The following is a 17,776-nucleotide window of genomic DNA, read 5'->3' as shown; positions in this document are numbered from 1 at the left end:
TCATTCATTGGCCCTACAATTCTAATCCTTACCACCACCCATTCAAAATGGATCAATGTGCACCAAGTAGCCTCTACTATCTCTTGTAAAACCATAGGAAAATCCTTTACTACGCACGGTATACCCAAGATACTTGTAACAGACAATGGGATCCATTTACCAGCAGGGAGTTTCAGGCCTTTATGAAAACAAATAAAGTAAAGCATATCCACACAACATCCTACCAACTGTTCTCAAATGGTCTGGCTGCATGGGCAGTTCAGGTATTCATAAAGAGCATGAGAAAGCAAACTACAGGGTTTCTGCAAACAAAGTTTGCATGCTTCCTCTTCAAATGTATGATTATGCTGCAAATGATGCTGGGAATAGTCATTGTGGAACTATTGATGGACTCATGCCTTCAGACTAGGCTTATCCTGACCTTCTTAAATGTGGGGATTCATGGTTGCATAAAATAAGGGGCACAGGAATGGGTCCTGGCTGGAACTAGTCTAAATACCATCCCAATAGTGTATCTATTGTGGTGTTCAACAATGAACAATGTTTTTTTCCAGTCAGGTTTACAGGTGCAAGAGCAGACGAAGTGTAGAAAAATCAGTGCAGATGTGTACAAATCATTGAAAGGTGAGAGAGTGGCTAACAAAACGTACAATGTCCTAGCCTTTATTAATAGACGCACAGGGTAGAAGAGCAAGGATGTTGTGTTAATCTTGAATAAGATACTAGTTCGGCCTCAGCTACAGTATTGTGGGCACCACACTTGGGGAATGATGTTAACATGGAAGTAGTGCAGCAATGATTCATAAATATGGTTAAGAATAATGAACTTCAGTGTAGATAATTTTAAAAAGTTGTATTAAAAATCCTTAGACAAGTTGGGAGGATATCTTCTGTAACATTCGAGGTATGGACTGAGATTAGCAGAAATTGTCCCTATTTCTGAAAGGATTGACAACAAGCAGGCAAAGATTTAAAGTAATTGGTAACAGGAGAAAATAACATGAGGAAAAATATTCTCTGCTCATAGGAGTTAAATTCTTCAATACACTGCCTGAGATTTGATGGAGACAGATTCAATTGAAACATTCAAAGGGGCTTGGACTGAGATCTGAAAAGGAAGGATGTACAAGGTCACATGGAAAAGGCAAGAAAATGGCACTATGAAAATTATTACTTCAGAAAGATGGTGCAGACATGATGGGCCGAAAGGCTTCCCTCAGCACTGTAAAAGCCTTTGATCAATTAGAAAAATGGTGATCATATTTAAAATGAATAACAAATCAGAAACAGTCATCTACAGTTCCTATAGTCACATTGAGTGTAACTGAATCAATCATAAAATGTGACCTTGAAATTATCTGTTAATAAAGTTGTTTTAAAAAGTTCTTATTGCACCATTAACATAGAACAATAAGTCTGAATAATTCAAAGGTTGTTGTTTAAAAATGGGCAGAAAGAAATTCAGAGAGGTCATCAATAGCCTGTTCAGAGTCAGAATTTTATTGGGATTCTTAAAGCAGATCAGGGAAGTAGAGAGGTAAAATGGGTAAAGGCAACAACTGTAGAGTCTGAGGCATGGACAGCTGAAGGAATCTTCATTAATGTGGGAATGCACAAAAGAACCAGGAGTAGAGAGACTGAGGTGGGAAGATTATTGTACTAAAATATTTTCCAGACATTGGAAATGATAAGGTTATTGAAGTAAGTTTGAAGGCTCATGCTTACTCATGCACCACCAAACCCCATGATTCATTATCCTATCTTTAAATAACTCAGTGTAACCCTGGACAGAACTCAGGAACCAGGTAGAGATTACATTAAATAAAGTTCTAAATATAATTGATGTCTTACTATGCAGACTTGACAGTAAAAAACATCATATTCATAAAAGACCATTCAAAGATTTTTGAAACTGTCAAGTACATACCCTACAAAGGTAACTAATTCTTTAATAAGATCTCTAAATTGTAAATCAAATTGTGAACTTCAAATCACCTTTCTAGAATAATTGTAGCTTTTTGATATTAATCAAATATTCATATAGTGCTCTTAGAGAAATTTTTAAAAAATTGAAACTCCTAAACCAGACGTTGCACCACCTGGCCTGTCAATCAAAGCAACACAGCAGAATTTATTTTAAGTTTCATTAATATCTAGAGCTTCATCTTTTCTTTGTTTTGCTAAAATAAAGTTGGGAATTTAAATAACCAGATCATGAAACAGAAATTTTATCCAATCTTCGAGAGCATTCATATCTAATTCATAAATTCACGATTTCCATACTGCAGAACAAGGTTTTTCCAGTCAAAATGGAATCCGTTTGAATTCATCATCCAGTTCAAATGACTCTGTTGAGTTTGGTTTTCCCTCAGGTATGAGTCCTACCCCACCCCTTTCCAATTCCGATGAAATGGGCCAGATGGAAATGGAGACTAGGTACCTGGATCCAGGTTCTGCCTTTACATTTTCAATTGTTGCAGAGGTTTTGTGAGTATGCAAAATCTCTTGCTCTTCTTTTTATATCTGAGTAGTAAGGAAAATTTTAAAATATTCAGTTTTTCAGCTGTAAAGGCAAAATCCTCGGAGATGATTATTTAGAGATTTAGGATAGATAGTTTTATCAAAGAGGTAATCATGAATATTGACCAGATTTAAATGAATAAAAGATGTTGAGAACCAATATCAGTAAGTTCTTTACACAAAGATCAACACATGAAGCAGACTCCCCAATAGAGCAATGAATGCAATAGTTCAAGATTCATTGATGAACTCAGTGAATATTATAGTGGAGAGACTTAGAGTCATTTTGAATGAATGACCAGAAATGGGTAGAGGGGATTTTACCATCCATATGTATCTTCTGACCTTCTAAAAATAATACTTAAAAAAACTTACTCAACTATGCACGATCACTCTTATGCATGTTGATCTAGTGTTGCACTTATTTAACATCTCCAATGACCTGCCCAATTAGTTCTGATATAAGCCTCAGCTGCTTAAAATCCCAGTGAATGGAACACTTGCCAACAAATATTGCAACCAGATGATGTTAAATTCAATGCGAGCAGTGTTTTGTATCTCTGATTAATTACCCAGTGCCTTAAAGTGCTGATGAGCAGGGCGGGTTGTAAATAACAGAGAAAGACAAGTTTTGAAACAGTCCTGAATTGATCTAGCAAAAAATTCCACTTAAATACATAATCTTCTTTGGCAGTCCTTCAGACTCGAGAATGACTTGTTTCCATTCTGAAAGGGAAGTTTCTGCAGTGGCCAAGTTGTCCAACCCTGAAGCCACATACTCTGCCACAGGTCGGGTGGCGTTTGAGGAGGCAGGTGAGTGGGAAGCTCTGGGTTCTGCTGTTCTTTCCACTGCTTGTACATTATCTCCACATGCTTCACTTTGTGATACTCAAAGAGGTTTGTGCCTTCATGGCTGATTCTTTTCCATTTTATACATTCTAGGCAAGCGACTCCTACATATCAGTAGAGATATTGCATTAATTTAGGGAGCCTATCAGGGTGTCCTCGTAGCATTTCCTTTGCTCCCCAACTGATCATTTACCGATGGGGAGTTTGGAGCAGAGCACGGATTTAGGGAATGTTGTGTCAGGCAGGTGGACAACGTGGCCTGCCTGCACAGCTGGTCAAACATGACTTGGCATGGGAGAAGATGCTCACAAAGTCAGATAGCATTTTTTTTACAGTTAAATACATGAAAAGGAAAACATTGCTACAAGGAGGTTATGAACACAGAACAATATTTCAATTTCAAAGCTTTAGATAAAAATAAACCTGCCATTGATCTGGATAATCAGAACATACATTGAACAAGAGAACAGAGCAAAATTAATTTAATAGAAGCAATATTTTCTGTTTACAGTTTTCTGAAATTACCAATACAATCATTATTTCAGTTTAATTTACTGATGCTAAACAGTTAATTTTAATTTTTAATCTAATTTTGATCCTTAATTAGAGGTTTGATAAGATATGAACATACAAAACAAAAAGTTGGAATAGGTTATTCAACTCCTCCATTCAATAAAACCATAATTAATCTGATTGTAAGTGCAAATTTGCATTAGTGCCAATCCTTGATAACAACCCATTTCTTGCTTAACAATAATCCATCTTTTTCTGCCGTAAAATATTCAAGGACTCTGCTTCTGTCACATTTTCAGGATGAGAGTTCCAAAGATGTACAATCCACTTAGTGAAAAAAAATAGCCTCATCTCTATTTTGAATGGGTGGTGACCCTTAATTTTTAAATGGTGCCTTACCAGTTTTGGATTCCTCCATTACAGGAGACATCCTGTCACATTTATCCTGCTAGGACCTCTTGGATTCTTGTATGTTTCAATGAAGTCTCCTTTGTTTTTTTTAAATTCCAGCAGCTACAAGCCTAGCAAGTCAAACCTTTCATAAAAACATAGAAACTAGTTGCAGGAATAGGTCACTTAGATATCCGAACCTGTTCTGTCATTGAACATAATTGTGGCTGATCCTCTACCTCAAAGCCATATTCCTCTTTTCTCTCTCTACTCCTTGACACCTTTAATGTCTAAAACGTTATCAGTCCCTTTGTTGAAAATATACAGGGATCTGAACTCCACAGCATTCTGTGATAAAGAATTCCACAGTTTGATCACCCTTCCTCATAAAACAAATCCCCCATCCCAGACATTAGTCTGGTTAGGCTTCTTTGAAATTCTTCCAACACATTTACATTCTTCCTTAAATTAAGTGACCAGTATTGTGCACAGTTTTCCAGATATAATTCCACCAATGCTCTTTTTGAATTTATATTTCATTAATCCAACATGTAATGCATGGCAGAATCAGGTTTTCCAATTGTACATGGATTAATCAGATCTTACATTCCTGAAAACTATTAAATTTCTTATTACTGTTACAGATAATATTTTATAGAGTATAAATGAAATGTTTACTATCGCATGATTCCTTAGTCCTTCAGAATTACAATACAAACTACTATGGGTTTCTAAAAATCAATGTTGAACACATCATGCAGTTCATACAGGAGGAGAATTCTTGACTGAGGAAAAAGGAAAACATGTTAAGGGCAGCCCTATGGAAGGTGGCATCGTTAAAGCAGATGAGACACCGATGGGAGGTTTGTTTATTCATGGATGTGGGCATCCAGTGGCTGGACCAGCAATCATTGTACATTCCGAGTTGCCTTTGATAACGTTAATTGCTTTCTTGAACCACTACAATCGATTTCATGTTGGTAAATCCACAATGCCATTAAGAAGGGAGTTCCAAATTTTGATCCAATGACACTGAAGGAACCATAATATGTTTTGCAGTCAGGATGGTAAGTGACTTGGAGAGGAACTTGCAAGTTGTGGTATTCCCGAGTATCTGTTGCCCTTGTCTTTATACATGGTAGAGGTCATGTGTTTGAAAGACACTAAGAATTCTTCATGAATTTTTTGCAATCCATCTTATAGGTGGTACACATTGCTGCTACAGAGCATTGGTGAATAATTGTGGATGTAGTCCCAATCAATGGCTGCTTTATGTTGGATTGTGTCTAGCTTCTTGAGCGTTGTTGAAGCTGCACACACTCAGGCAAGTGGAGAATATTCCATCACACTAGATGCAAATTATTTGCTGCAGAATTCTTAACCTCTGACCTGTTCTTGAATTCCCAATATTCATATGTTCAACATTCTGGTTCTGTGTCTGGAAAATGGTAATCTTTGAGATATTGATAGTATGGGATTCAGAGATCCTAACCCATTGAATGTCAAGGAGCGATGGTTATATTCCATCTTTTAGAGATGGACATTTTCTAGCTCATATGTGGCATGAATCTTACTTGATCTTACTGGACATTGTCCAGGCCTTGCTATATATGGACATTGTTTGCTTCGGTAACTGAGGAGTAATGACTATCTACACTTAAAGACTCAACTAAGAACATTATCTATGAAGAGAGACAAATAAAATTGCATTTAACTGAAGAAAAGAATAGTATAGAAGCATTATACTGAAATAATCAAGGTCATTTATTGAAAAGACTATAATCACCAGGATTCATTGGGTGGAAATATCCCAGCCCTTGATGTGAGCAATGGTGAGTCAGTCAGGAAAGTATCAAGATCAGTCAAAGTGAAATTCTCAATGACAGGAAAAAGAAGTCAGATTCTGCAACTGAAATTTTTGAACAGCGATTCAGGAATCTTGCTAGTGAGCATCAAATGGTATCTTTGCATGCAGTTAAATGTTATTAGTAGCTAGACTCACATCATTGATATGCAATTTCCTATTCTTCCATGTCCTAGAAAGAAACTAGTTGGCAACAATTCCCAATATGAAAGTCAGGGAAGGTACCTGGTATCTCCATCTAGCCACTTGCTCCACTGGCCCTTCACCTTGGACAGCAGTTACCGACATCACAGGGCACACAGCATGGCTCCACACCCACAGCTCCACAGCATTCTCATCACAACTTCCTAGCATTTCTCCAAACCATTTAGAACACAGTGTTCCACTTCTGTTCTGCACTTTGGAGTGTATAAACATGTTTCAATGTAATATCACTGCTAATACAATTTGTAAACAGAGACAAACACCCACCTCATAAGTCAAACAAAAGTCAGCGCTCCCAAGCCCCCAGACTGAACTAAGTTAGTTACAGCTTTCAAGTGACCCATTTATCCCAACTATATATGTCCCATATTAGTTAACTTCTGCTCTATCCATCTGTTACAATGTCATCCCCAACACCCATGTTATGGATCAAGCCAGGGTGCATCTCAGGAGCTCAGGGTTCCAAATGTTCTCTCTTAGCACTTACTAATTTTGCACCAAATTGGATTGGCATTTCTACCTTGCATTTTTGTCATTTGCCCCGTTACTGTCAGCCTAGGAGAATGAATGGCTACTAGTGGGGACTATTAGTGACTAAAAATGGATAGCATGTAATAGCAGACCATGGATAAGAAGGCCTGCCGTGTGGGGGTTGGGGTAAGGACATGGAAGAAGGTGCCTCAAGCCCTAAAATTATTGCACTTGATATTGAGTCCAGAGGCTGAAGAATTCCCAATCTGTAGTGACACTCACAATGACCCCTGACAGCAGGAGGAGAGTGCAGCCCCTTGGATGGCATGACTAGGCTGTTGAGTTGGGGCTCAGAATGTGATGCTGAGAGATGAATTCATAACTCAAAGAAATGTGTAGGAGCATGTGGAAATTCAGTCCTGATGGGTTCGACAGGGAGATCAAGGAAAGAAGGAACATGGAGGCTTGGTAGGACACTTTGATTATCAGTGGTGCTGGAAGAGCACCACCAGCACCACTGATCCAGAATCTGGTTTCCAGCATCTACAGTCATTGTTTTTACCACTTTGATTATCAGGCTGAGCACATGACTCACACTGTCAAGCATGACCTTTGTAGCCTCTATCTTCTGCAAATTATGAATGCACAATAGAAATGGAAAATGTCTGTGACCGCACCCAGAGTTGGAGGAGTATGTGACTTTTTCTATCTGAGCACACAGGCTCTATTTGTAGGCAATGTGGGGCCCTTCAAGGGAAAATTATAGGAGTCAGTTAGCTCACTTTGCTTGATGGCTGGTTTGCAGTGCAGTGTGATGCCAACAGGGCAAGTTTAATTCTCATACCTACTGAGGTTATGAAACTCCCTCCTTCTCAACCTCTTCCCTCGTGTGAGGTGACCCTCACGTTAAACAACCACCAGTCATCTCTCCCTGAGCGAGTGGCTCTATGGTCCTCTGGATCTATGGCTACTTTACACAGTACAGACTGAAGACATGTGTAATCATAGAAACCTGTATGTGAAACACATTCGGTGTCCATCTGTATGGGATACAAATCCTGGTCATGAACAATTTTGCCCATGTCACTGGTCATTACAGATTGATCATACTCACTTATGTGAATCAAAAGTTATCACAGGTGACTTTCAAAGCATCAGCTCCAAGCCACAATTCACAGACACAATTCAAGATCTCATAGGCTGCTGAAGGATGAGGTTCTGATTTCCACTCACATTCAACTCCAAGTATGCGCCAATATGCTCTTATTTGCAATGCTGTCTTTCTTGGATGATATGGGCTACGGGGGAAGCAAGATACCAATGATCATACACTGACAACCTCTTACTTTATTATTGTGGCTAGATTTGTGCTGAATTCACCAGTAAAACCTCCCTTAGTCAGAGGTCCATGTGCATCCCATGGCTCTGTTTATCAGAGTCCCCATGTCCCACTATATGGAAGACTGTGCTACACTGTCCTTTTAGAGTGATGTGAGTGCTAACTGCTCACATTTGACATAGTGCACTGCTGGGATTTAAATATGATGTTGCAATGTGAACGCTAGAGGATCCTGGCATCGGCGAGCATTTTGCCATTGCTAAGTGCAAGGCAGTACAAGAGGGACACGGTGGAGGTGTGGTGCATACGTATAAAGAGCTGAGCAGTGGAGAATTATGCAGGAAACATTTCTAGGGCTTGCAGAAGGAAACCCTCTACAAAACCCAAAATATAAACAGAAAGAACTGCAGATGCTGGAAGTCTGAAAGAAAAACAGAAATTACTGGAAAAGCTCAGCAGGTCTGGCAGCATCTGTGGAGAGCAATCAGAGTCAATGTTTCAGGTCCAGTGACCCTTCCTCAGAACTGGACCCAAAACACTAACTCTGAAGTCTCTCCAGAGATGCTGCTAGATCTACTGAGCTTTTCCAGCAATTTCTGGTTTTGCCTCTATAAAACTGGCCAAGTTTTGTGAAAATTCAGCCTTTTGTAACTTCCTCACAATTTGTTTTCCTAATACACTGTTAATTCCTTTATCCAAGTTGTAGATGCCATTGTGGCTCAGTGGTTAGCACTGCTGCCTCACAGTACCACGGACCTGGGTTCAATTCCAGCCCCAGGTGGAGTATGCATGTTCTCCCTGTGTTAGTGCGGGTTTCCACTGGATACCCTGGTTTCCTCTCACAGCCCAAGGAAGTGCAGGTTAGATGGATTGGCCATGCTGGGATGTACAGGTTAGGAGGGTTGATGCAGGCTGAATGGCCTCTTTTTGTATGTAGGGATTCTATGAAATTTGGAATCCAATAACTTTCACTTCCATTCTTAAATACCTACACTTACAGCAGGTCCTTGCAATTTTACTATCTCCTCCTAATAAGCAACTCTTATAGCTATCCTTGAATTTTTATTAATATTCATTAAAAATACCGCTGAGGTGTTTCTAATACATTTTCTTCTTATAGAAAACCAATGAAATGCTGGAACTATTCCCTCATGCATATGTGTTATAAATGCATCAAGTAGTTACACTTTACATGCACACAATGTACAATCAACTTTAAAGATCATTTAACCATCCTATAATCTAAAAGCACATGAATCTCGTACAGAATTACATAGAGAATCTGTGTGTTATAAATAACATTTGATAACTCTCAGTTTGCACTTAATCTTCCAGTGAATATTCAAATGAGGAAATTACATTATATTTTTCAATAATCCAGACAAATAGACAAATGAATACAGATTTCTTCAAAATCTGATTCTTCAATATGATTTTCTTCAAAATCGTAAAATTGATTCCTTCACATTTTAAAAGATATGCTGAATTTTCATTATTAGTAACAGGTAATTAGGTCTTCTGTAGGTACCTTCTTCATCTGAAATATTTTTTCACCAGTCCCGCAACTTGGTGGCTCCTAAGAAAAGAAAGAAAATCCTCCTGAATGGAGTTCCCATCAACATCTGAAAGCTGGCCAGAGCTGGCAGTGTCCGCTTATAATACTGACCTTATCATTTGGAAAAGCAAGCTTCTCACTAGTAGCTAACCTCTCCTGTAGCACATCCTTGATATCTGATGACACGTCATCAATTAGCCATTTAACTTTATTATCTGAGAATAGAATTTTGTCAATCTCGAATTTCCAATGTGTTAGTCCCAGTGGATAGGTAGCTGAAGCTTACTGATTACATCTCCTGGCCATCAAACAGTTTCACCATCACCATCATTCTCTACATGTTCCATGGCCACCATCCTCCTCCACATTTCACGCACGCAAGCTGGTAGTGGCAAACCATCATGCCTACCCTAGAACCAACTCACACATCAGTTCTGCCCTCCAACACTTCACTTTGGAGTTCAGGAACATTTACAATTTGTATGTTTCTGCCAGTTCCCTTTGCATGAAGGATACAAATGTATCTACACAGAATGAATGTTATGTCTTGACATGCTTTCTCAGCACTCACTACTTTGCACTTAATTGGAGGATGCTGGCATTTGTGGCTTGCATTTTTTTTTATTACAGAGGGAGAGACAGGCAGCTTCTACACTGACAGTCAAGGGAGTGGACACGTCACTGTGTGTCTCCGTTACCTGCAGCAGATGCCAGCAGCTTACTTGACCAGCACACTATACGTGCATCAAACAAATGGTCATGTCTGAAAATCAAAAGCAGAGCATTCCTCACTGGAGTCAAAGGGGATAACAGTCAGTCAAATGATACCATCACAATCAGTTAGGGACTTGTCAATTTCAGTCCACGAAGATGTCCAGGCAGTCAGGTGTTGATTCTACCAGAGTCTGGAGATCTGTGTCCTTGCTGTATGGGGATTGGGCCTTGGTCAATCTTGCAGGTAAAGCACAATCAGAAAAGGGATTGCAGGTAGGTTAGTTTGGCTGCTGTGGAATTAGTCCAACGCATGGGTCAATCTTTCCTGCAATTAAACAAAGGGAGGATTTACTATGCTGGAAGCAGATGGAAGAGCTGTTAGTGGTGTTTCAGGAGGAAGAGAGATAGCGACGTGTCCTAAGTGGGTGCAGAGATGCCCTAAGAAAGTGCAGAGAGCATAAAGGGTTATAGTTTGGAAGGATGAGATTGTCGAGGGTTATTGAGTGGACATGATGCATGCTGTAGTGAAAGTCCAAATGTCTTGCTGGCAGCTGTGTGCAGTTCCAGGGTTAGATTAAGTGGCTCTGTCCATGTGAGATAGCGGAAAGAAGGTGGCTCAAATCTTGCAGAGCACCTGAAGTCAGTTTTCCTGCACTGCTAGACATTCCTTTCTAGTGGAGGCACAGCACTGATCCAGTTTGTTACCTGAAGTTTGGCTGTCCAAGATGATGGAACAATATTCAGATCCATTATCAGTTGATAATAAAACAGTCCATACTTAGACGCAGTAAAATCAAGCCTACATTGATTAGTAATTTATCTGCTACACAACTGCCAGGCAACAGTCATCTCCTATAGCAGACCTTCTTGACACCCAACTAAATTACCACTGTTGAATTCTTCACCAGCATCATGCTAAAAGACAGCATTCATGAGAAGCTGAATTGGACCAGCACATAAAAGCTGTGGGTACCAGGACATTTCAGAGGCTGTTTATCCTATGGTAGGTGGCTCATCACCTGATTTTCCAAAGTTTCTAAAAGACCTAAATGTCCCTTCCATCATTGCTGCTGAGCCTTAATCATGGATTTCCCCACTTGCCATGTTATGAAATGGCCTTCACCACAGTGGTTATTACAGTGGTTCAAGAATACTTGCCAATCTCATAAGTTAACATCTGGAGAATCAACTTATAGAGAATAGAAAGTCAAACTAATTCATGAAGAATTGTACTCAGGTGTATCAAGTTCTGCACAGGACATTTGTTGATGTTAAATATCACTCATATAATTATAATGAAAAGTAAGAAACCATTTTTTTTGTTACTACCAAGACCAGAAGGCTGGATATGTTACTGTGTTCCACTCCCAAGGTAGGATATAACATGGTAGGAATTCCTTTAAAGATGCACTTTTCAAATCAATATGCACCTGATCATGTTTACAAATATATGAAGTATTTCTACAGCTAAATCTCATGAGTTAATTAAAATGAGGAGTTAGTTCTTATTGTAAACTTAGTCAAGTAAAATATAAATCTTATAAAATGCAAAACCCATTGTTAATCCGTCTCACGCACAAGAACAGAATTAGTTATAAAGAGGGGAGGTGAAATTGGAAAGTAATTAAAGTCCATAGAGTAAACAAATACATGCTCTGTTAGTGATCTTGAAATCCCTGTTGTGTTGTGGCTGATGCAGGCTGGTTTTTATTTTCTGATGGCAGTATCTTATAAACTGCAAACCATTCTTGTTCAAAGAAGATGCTAAAGAATGAACAAAATCTTACTCAAAAGAAATATGATCTCATATAACATTTTCCAAAATGAAACTGAGATGGGGTCTGAACTTGGAAAAAATGCTATTAAGAGACATTTGAGGTTGCTGTGTCTTCCTGGTGTTTCTGTGCAGTCTGCAGACTCTCCCAGATGATATTGTTCAAAAAACCAGCTTTCCTGTCGGTTTCTTGCCAAAAGGTTGTTGTTATCATCTAACTATCTTTCAGCATAGTCATGGTCCTATCAGAGATGGGGTTCTCTGACTTGTTTTTAGAATCTCTACGATAAAATGTGATGTCCAACAAAGAAATTAATCCTTTGTATCCTGTTAACCATAGTGAGAACCAAAGATGGTTGAATATTACTTTAGTAAAACTTTGGTTAGGCCACAGCTAGGGGAGTACTGCACTGCAGGAAGTATTCCACTGGAGGGGGTGCAGAAGAGATTCACCAGGATGTTGCTTGGGATGGAGCATTTCAGCTTTGGAGAGAGGCTGGATAAGTTTGGTTAGTTTTCTTTAGAGCAGAGAAGGCTAAGAGGGGACTTGTTTGAGGTTTGTAAGATAATGAGGGCACAGACAAGATGGATAGGAAGCAGTTGTTCCACCTAATTGAAGGGTCAGTAACAGGGCTGTCATAATTTTAGGGAGAAAGGCAGGAGGTTTAGAAGGGATTTGAGGATATTCTTTCACCCAGAGGTTGGTGGGAACCTGGAATGCATTGCCTGGAAGGATAGTTGAGGCAGGAATTCTCAAACCTTTTAAAATTTTTTGGATGACCACTTGAAATATCATAACATTCAAGACAATGGGGCAAGTGCTGGAAAGTGAGAGTAGTGTAGATTTAGAACAATTTTGTTGGCGCAGATACATTGGAGCGAAGGACCTCTCCTGTACTGCATGGTTTTATGAATCTATGATTAATGTCTCAGCTGTGACTCTTGAAAGATCTAATGTCCACCTTAATGGAAGAAACAATTCACATCTCAATTCAGAGTGCTATGGACAAACCAAGTGGTGCCATTTTGAGATATAAGGAGAGGCTGAACAGGCTGGAGCTATTTTCCCTGGAGGGTCAGAGGCTGAGGGGTGACCTTATAGAGGTTTACAAAATTATGAGGGGGATGGATAAGATAAATAGACAAAATCTTTTCCCTGGGGTCAGGGAGTCCAGAACTAGAGGGCATAGGTTAAGGGTGAGAGGGGAAAGATAGAAAAGAGACCTAAGGGGCAACGTTTTCACACAGAGGGTGGTACGGGTATGGAATGAGCTGCCAGAGGAAGTGACGGAGGCTGGTACAATTGCAACATTTAAAAGGCATTTAGATGGGTATATGAATAGGAAGGGTTTGGAGGGATATGGGCCAGGTGCTGGCAGGTGGGACTAGATTGGGTTGGGATATCTGGTCGGCGTGGACAGTTGACCAAAGGGTCTGTTTCCATGCTGTACATCCCTATGGCTCTAAGTTATTTTGTTGTCATCTGTTTTGCAATTCCTTGTGGAATTTGGTCAGTTTGCAGGGCAGGTGGCTTCTGTCGCCATTCTAAAAGAGAGTGTTCTGGTTCATTTAAAATAGTTTTATTCAAAGTTCAAGGTACTAAATCAATCAGCAGAATTAAAGACTGATGGTCATATCCCATACAACGTTTTGATAGCTTAAATGTGTATCATTTTGCAACAAGGGCATCATCCTGTTGGTGCAGGTAAAAACTAATGGTTTTCAAAGCTTGGACAATAACTAAATGCATTTTTTCAAGCCATAGGTTGAATGAAAGGAAGGGAAATAAGAACATAAAAATTAGGAACAGGAGCAAGCCGTATTCCATTCAATAAGATTATGGTCAATCTGATTTTGGCTTCAGGTCCACTTCCCTACATATTCCCCATAAACTTTGACTATATCCAAGGTTGACATAGACATCTGAAACATAGGGTAGTCAGTGATTCAGTTTCTACATCTTCCAGGGTATACAATCCCAAATATTAATGACCTTTGAGAGAAAAATTCCTTCAACACAGTTATAAATGGGAGACCCCCTTATTTAGAATCTCGTCCTAGATTCCCCCTCAGCATCTACCCTGTCAAGTCCTTTCAAATAAAATTCAAAGCATATAGAGCTGCTCAACCTTTCCTCCCCAAAGTTAACCTGAGTGAAATTTCTCTCAACAAGCTCCATTGCAAGTATATCCCTCCTTTAATAAGAAGAGGAAAACTGTATCCAATAATGTAGATATCGTATTACCAAAGTCCTGCATAGTTCTAGCAAGAATCCCCTACTTTTATACACCATTCCCATGCAATTAAGAGACATTCCATATGCTTTAATTACTTGCTGTGCATGTATGATAGTTTTTTTGTGTTTCATGCATGACAGCAACCAGATGCTTCTCACTCTCAGCATTTTGTAATGTATCTCTATTTAAACAGTAATTTGCTTTTCTGTTGTTCCTGTGAAAATTTAAAACTTCACATTTCTCACATTATCACCATTTACCAAATTCTTGCCCATGCATTTAACCCATCTTCATTATTAATTATTTAAGAAACTTAACTATAACTTTGCAGACATTTTTGGGTGAAACTTTGAAGCACCATGGAGACTCTGTGGATCCTTAAAAATGGTGGACAGTACTGGATCCGGGGGTTCTGCTGCCATTTCCAACAGATCCTATTTTTGCTTGTAAGGGAAGGGGTGAGGCATGCTGCACACATCAGGAAGACCCAAATTCAACCTAAAACAAGCACATTTGTGAAGTGTTGATTTCGAACCCATTTTTGATATAACAAAGGTTTGCAGATTGTACAAGATGCACTCCAGAAATTCACCAAAGATCCTTAGACAGCACCTTCCAAACCCACAACCACTTCCATCTAGAAGGACAAGGGCAGCATACACATGGGAACACTATTATCTTCAAGTTCCCCTCACCATCCTGACTTGGAAATATGTTGCCAATCCTTCACAGACATTGGATCAAAATCCTGGAATTCCCTCCCTAATAGCATTGTGGGTCAACTCACGAGAGGTGGACTGCATCGTTTGAGAAGGCAGCACACTACGTCCTTCTCAAGGGCAACTAAGGATGGGTGATAAATGCTGAGCAGCCAGTCATGCCCACATCCCACAAAAGAAAGAATTGAGAAAAGGTATGATGTTTCTGGTTAGCATGCAAAACAATACTTTTCACTGTATCTCAGCACTGTACCTTTGATAAGTACATCAGGATAATAAACAGAATGCAGAATATAGTGTTATAGCTACAGAGAAGGTTCAGAAAAAGACTGACTCTAATATGAGATGTCTGTTCATAAGTCTGATAAAAGCGGGAAAGAAGCTATTCTTGAATCTATTAGTGCACATTTTCAAATTTCTGTATCTTCTGTCCAATAGAAGAGGGTGGGAGGGATCTTTGATTATGTTGGCTGCATTCCGGAGGCAGCAGGAAGTCTAGACAGAGTCAGTGGAAGGAAGGCTGTTTTTTGTGATGGACTGGGCTGCATTCACAACTCTGTAACTTCTTGCAGTCTTGTGCAGAACTGTTGGCATATTAAGCTATGATGTACCCACATAGGATGCTTTCTATGGTGCATCTATAAAAATTGTTAGGAGTCATTGTGGACATGCCAAATTTCCTTAGCCTTCTGAGGAAGTAAACGAATTTGTGTGCTTTCTTGGCTGCAGCATTGATATGGCTGGACTAAGATAGATTGTTGGTGATATTTACTCCTAAGAAAAGTGAAGCTCTCAACCATCTCCACCTCAGCACCATTGATACAGATAGGACATGTCCTCCAATCATTTTCCTGAAGTCGATGACCAGCTCCTTTAAGGCCACAACCATTTAAGCCAGGTCTTGTTAAATGGCAAATTAGAGTCAATGGGCTGAGAGATCTACTCTTGCTTCTATTTATTTTGACATGATGATCTTAAAATCAAAGTCTCTTTCATTTTCTTATTTCTCATTATTAATTCCTATTACCAAAGGGTTTGTTTCTGTGCTGTACAACTCTATGATTCTATGTCACAACCTGTAAGAGACCAACATTCCTTTGTGTTTAACAAAACATTTATAGAAGTTTACATAAATGATTTGGATGCCAGCATAAGAGGTACAGATAGTAAGTTTGCAGATAACACCAAAATTGGAAGTGTAGTTGGCAGCGAAGAGGGTTATCTCAGATTACAACAGGATCTGGACCAGATGGGCCAATGGGCTGAGAAGTGGCAGATGGAGTTTAATTCAGATAAATGCGAAGTGCTGCACTTTGGGAAAGCAAATCTTAGCAGGATTTATACACTTAATGGTAAGGTCCTAGGGAGTGTTGCTGAACAAAGAGATCTTGGAGTGCAGGTTCATAGCTCCTTGAAAGTGGAGTCGCAGGTAGATAGGATAGTGAAGAAGGCATTTGGTATGCTTTCCTTTATTGGTCAGAGTATTGAGTACAGGAGTTAGGAGGTCATGTTGCAGCTGTACATGACATTGGTTAGACCACTGTTGGAATAATGCGTGCAATTCTGGTCTCCTCCCTATCGGAAAGATGTTTGAAACTTGAAAGGGTTCAGAAAAGATTTACAAGGATGTTGCCAAGATTGGAGGATCTGAGCTACAGGTAGAGGCTGAACAGGCTGGGGTTGTTTTCCCTGGAGCGTCGGAGGCTGAGGGGGTGACCTTATAGAGGTTCACAAAATTATGAGGGGCATGGATAGGATAAATAGACAAAGGGTTTTCCCTGGGGTTGGGGAGTCCAGAACTAGAGGGCATAGGTTTAGGGTGAGAGGGGAATGATATAAAAGAGACCTAAGGGGCAATTTTTTCACACGGAGGGTGGTACATGTATGGAATGAGCTGCCAGAGGATGTGGTGGAGGCTGGTACAATTGCAACATTTAAGAGGCATTTGGATGGGTATATGAATAGGAAGAGTTTGGAGGGATATGGGCTGGGCGCTGGCAGGTGAGACTAGATTGGGTTGGGATATCTGGTCGGCATGGACGGGTTGGACTGAAGGGTCTGTTTCCATGCTGTACATCTCTATGACTCTAAGTTCTTAATTTACTGTCACTGCTTATCTAACATCTGAGTTTTAAAATAATTTTCATAATAATCAATTTGAACAATTTTGTCTTTACACCATTTAATTACTTTAGTTTACATTTAAGATGCGAGTTTCAAACCCAGGTTTCTCACATTCAAACTGCATATGAATTTCACCATATTAATTCCTCCTTTACGATAATATTATTAATTTATCCTGTCTTATTAAACATTAAAAGATCTAAAACAGCATCTTCCCTGGTTCCACAAAAAAGCAGATTTCCAGACATGAGGTGAGAGCCACTGCCTTAGCATCAAGATGGCATGTGACTGAGTGTGGCAACAAGGAGCTCTAGCGAAACTGTAGTCATATCTGACACAGAGAAAGATGGTTGTGGTTGCTGGAGCTCAATCATATCAGCTCTATAATATCTCTGCAGGAATTCCTTATGGTAATGTCCCAGACTGAACTATCTCCTGTTGCTTCATCAATGATCTTCTGTTTATTGTAATGTTAAAACTGGTGGGAATGTTTGCTGACATTG

The sequence above is a fragment of the Hemiscyllium ocellatum genome, chromosome 2 (assembly GCF_020745735.1).
Source record: "Hemiscyllium ocellatum isolate sHemOce1 chromosome 2, sHemOce1.pat.X.cur, whole genome shotgun sequence".
NCBI lineage: Eukaryota > Metazoa > Chordata > Chondrichthyes > Orectolobiformes > Hemiscylliidae > Hemiscyllium > Hemiscyllium ocellatum.
This window is presented reverse-complemented; position numbering follows the sequence as displayed.